This window comes from Erithacus rubecula (assembly GCF_903797595.1).
Source record: "Erithacus rubecula genome assembly, chromosome: 6".
In the NCBI taxonomy this organism is placed as follows: domain Eukaryota; kingdom Metazoa; phylum Chordata; class Aves; order Passeriformes; family Muscicapidae; genus Erithacus; species Erithacus rubecula.
In genome coordinates, this window is record NC_136688.1 from 49,274,348 (window position 1) to 49,278,634 (window position 4,287).

Below are 4,287 nucleotides of genomic sequence, written 5' to 3' on the forward strand. Positions count from 1 at the left end.
GACAATTAGTTCTGTAGTATGAAATAAGAAACAGCTTTTCATATAAATATCACACAGCCAGATACTATACACAAAGTTGGACCAGTACAGCAGTGCCAACTGTAGTTCTGCAAGCTGTGAACTACTGGCTCACCACAAGAAAAAAAAATGCATGGGAGTAAAAGCATAATATTGATTGAGTAGTTAATGATGTTGAGTACTGATTATTATCTGCTGATCATATATGTGGTGTATAATACAAACATACATATATATATATGTGTATGGACTGAGCATATCTGAGAGATGGGTTGTAAGATTTCTCCCAACCAGGGTGCTGCAATGCCTCAAGCACCCTGTATCTTCTTGTCCGATGAGCAGAACTGCTGATTTCTCTGCAGGTAGTCTCCATTTAACAAATGCTTCAAACATTCCAGGAATTGCAAAACAAAATTACAAAAAAAAAAAAAAAAAAAAAAAAAAAAGAAAAAAAGGTATCCATGTTCTTCTATGTTCTTCTAGTGGTTTCCAGTGGAAGGACATGAGGCTACAGGTACAAACTGCAATACACAAAGTTTTCATTAAACATAAGGGAAGGGTTTCTTTCAGTCAAACATGGGAACAAGTTGTCCAGAGAGGCTGTGGAGTCACCATTATTGGAGATATTCAAAGGTTGGCTGAACACAACTCAGAATAATTTGCTGAATAATTTGCTGAATAATTTGCTCTATTTGACCCTACTTTTGAGCTGGGGCTTGGACTAGAATTTATCTAGGGATCCCTTACAATCTCAGCTCTGCTCTTCTGTGATCCTGTGAAACTGATAAGGTCAATGTCTCTCATTCAGCTTAGTATTCGTTGAGGATAATTGAAACAGAACATGATTTTTCAAATTATCCTTGTATACCATCAATGCACATGGTGGCAGTAACCTGCCTGCAGAACTACTACTTACACTGATGTACCTCTTCACCCTAAAACAAGAACCCAGCACATACAACCTTCTGTAGTACTTCATGCCAAGTATATGTAAAAGCTAAAAGCTGTAGGAAGTTCAGAAGTGTAAGAAATGTCTTTAAGAGCATGTATCTTGTCTTTTTTTCCCTTTCTCTCCTTTCTTCTCCTATGTGTGGTATTAGGGGCTCAGGTAAATGTGGATGGCACTACATTTTTTACAACACTGCACCAAAAAGAAAAGAGGCAAGTTCTCAGTAACCTGTAACTTTCTAACTTGTCCAAATTATTTCTGTACAGAACTACTGCAGTGTTTGTGCTGGCTTTGAAGTTGCCATCTCTTTGAATCCTGAGGTTTTCCCTTCACATTCTGGAGCTAAGAAAGGGATTGGAAGGCTGTGAGGACAGCAGAAGCTGGGTCTGTGAGGAGAAATCCCATGACATTTTGTTCTTTCAGTCAGGTGTGCTTGGCACCTGAAACTACTACCAGGAATTTTGCAGTGGCAAGAACTGAGAGTGGAGATAAAACAATGCTAGTGGGTGTGTGCATGTGAAAAGTAGAAATCTGGTTTCTGTAGGCTGATGGTGGACTTTAATTTCCTGCAGCAGATTTTAAGGAAAAAAAACAGGGAATATCCCCACCCTCTCCCCCCTGCCCCCCCCCCCCCCCCCCAGTAACACAGGTAAATCTCAGGCATCTAGATCTAACAGATAATAATATTCCTAAGCACTTGTTATGGATGCTTAAAAATAGCTTTTAATTCCAATGGATGGTTTACATTTTAAAATTAAACCTTTTTACCCCTTGCTTTTTAAATGTGTCTAGGAAACAAGCTGGAGTTCTGGGCATGGGGAGCAAAACAGAGTGCATAGGGCAAGAAGATAAGAGATTATTAAGGGGATAAATTATTCTGCTATTTGGATAGGGGACAAAGTTTTCTTTTCAACACCTTTTCACTGGACAGCTTTCACGTCTATTTTTCCTTGTTGCTGTATTTTTTTGTCAAGCTGTTAATGGAAAATAACGTAAGTTAAGCAGATCATCTCCTTCAGGATAAAGACAACACAATTGAAAATGAGGTGGTTGTGATACTCACAAATTTTAAAGTGCCTTTTTTGTCTGAAATTATATAATTGCTTGCAGTAAGAAAAAAAATAAAACCACAAAAATGAAACAAGGTTGTGCAAGATTATTTAACTATTATCACGGGCCTGAACCAAAAATTTTATCTCTATAAACAAGAGAGACTTGTGACTTTGTTCTTGTATTTGACAAAGCTCATTTACACAAACATTAAAAAAAATAATCCCTTCACCCAAAATAATCCACTCGGCCCAGTCCCACTTGCTCTGATGGGAATTCAAGAACAGGACTAAGTGCACGTCTAACATGTAGGTGACATTAATACTTTCTCTATTCAAGCTCAGAATATGAAGTGTAACTGAGTGCTGTATTTCTCATAAAAAAAAATGGAAAAGTACACCATAATAACTCAAACTTTTTTTAAATTTTATTACATGTAATTTTAACAGAGGGACTAGGGAGACTTCCAATTCTAATTTTGAAATCTTGTTCTTAAAAGAACCGTTTTTCCCACGCTGGTACACTTGTCCTTCCAGCTATAAACAGAGGGGCAGAATTTATATGTAGAGCTCTGGAAATCTCTTTACAGGATCTAAAAACAGCCTTTCAGTTTGTGAGAATTTTGCCATGACAAACTACATCTTGTAGTTTGTTAAAATGGGAGTGCTGAGTATGACTGGAAAGAAGGAAATTCCAGATCTCCACAAGTAAAATTGTTGCTATTTCTAATAGCCAATAGGAAAGTATTTCCTAATCTCATCATTAGGGCAAAGCTCAGCACTGGTGTCTTGAGACTTGGACTGGACTAACTTGGAGAACATTATGATGAGGTAGAAGAAGAAAATATTTATTAGCAGGAACCTTTTATCAGTTTCTTATATCGTGGCAATTGGGGATAAGAGCAAACAAAGCAATGGTGCACTGAGAAGTGAAGGTTAAAATGGAATGTATACTTGCAGCGGACTTGGAAACACATAAGGCAAATCTACACTTGTAGTTAACAGAGGAAGGAAAAGTGACAACAGCTGGGAAAAAGGAGTGAGGAAAAGGAGATGATCTTAGACTTCTTTTTTTTTTTTTTTTTTTTTTTTATTAAGATGTACGTACTTGTAGAGCCACCAGCACATTAACGTCTGACTGATGATAACATATAAAGTTTGTTTTGTATGTTATTTGAAGTTTTTAAGGATTCCTGGCTACCTTTAGAGAACATTTTACAATTACCCAGTCCACAGCTCCGCATCTCCTACTCACAACTCTTTCGCGAATGCTTGTTCCTATGAAAACAGGCAGCTGCTTCTTTGCAAATTCTGCTCCTGATTTATAGGCATACAAACCTTTTACAAACTAATAACCAAAGGGCACAGTACACTCACGAGTGCTGCCTTCCCTCGCACGTCTGCAGCTGCTGGCAGGGGCGGGAGGGATGCGCTGCAGCAGCGGGCAGAGGAAGCGGAGTGTGGCCGGAGCACCGCTGCTGCCCCGGGAAGCGTTCCGGGCAGCAACCGGGCTCGGGGGTAGAGAGGTGCGCCAATTATTAACGCAAATGCCTACACCTGGTAGTGTAAATGAGGGGATCACTTCACGTGCTGGAATGTTGTAGCGGTTGAACTGCAATGCTTCACTGACTCCAAACGCTGATTCTCGGTAAGCGAGTTGAGGCACTCGGCCGTGCCTCCAGGCCGGGCTGCCGGCGGCACCGAGAGCCCCGGCGTGTGCAAGGCCGCGGGAAGGCACCGCTCTCCAAACGGAAACAGAAGGAATAACGGGAGGGGAGAGAAAAATTCCCACGTGCCACTAACAGCTCAACTGTAAAATTCAAACGCGCCGACCACGTCCCAAGGCTCAACCGCAGCTCGGCGCTCGCTCGCCCGTCCGTCCGGCAGCGCAGGGCCCGGGCGGGCGGTTCAGCTCCCCGCGGGCCCGGGACGCGGCGCGCGCCCGCCGCTGCAGCCGCGCCCCGCCCGTTAACGGCCGCGCGCCCACAGCGCCCCCTGGCGGCGCGGGCCTGCCCAGCCCTGCCCGGCGCGCACGGAGCCCCGCGCGGGCGGCGGGGCCGGGACGGCGCTTCCGCGCGGGGAGGGGCGGGGCGGAGACTTCGCCGCGAGCCAATTGGCTGCCGAGAGCCGGGGGCACGCCCCGCGCTCGCTGCGCTCCGTGATAGGGCGGTGAGCGGGAGAGGGGGCGGGGCGCTGCGGCACGGCGCGCTCCCATTGGCTGCCGCTCTCGGCTCGGCGCGGCGGGCGCTGCCATTGGCCACCTGGCGGCGG

General features: G+C 44.5%; 1 protein-coding gene across 1 annotated transcript in view; it reads right to left on the reverse strand.

Annotated features, from left to right (window-relative positions):
- DEGS2 (delta 4-desaturase, sphingolipid 2) overlaps nt 1-4,287 on the reverse strand; it is a 33,063-nt gene that overhangs the window by 27,017 nt on the left and 1,759 nt on the right. The gene's annotated exons all lie outside the window — the stretch shown is intronic.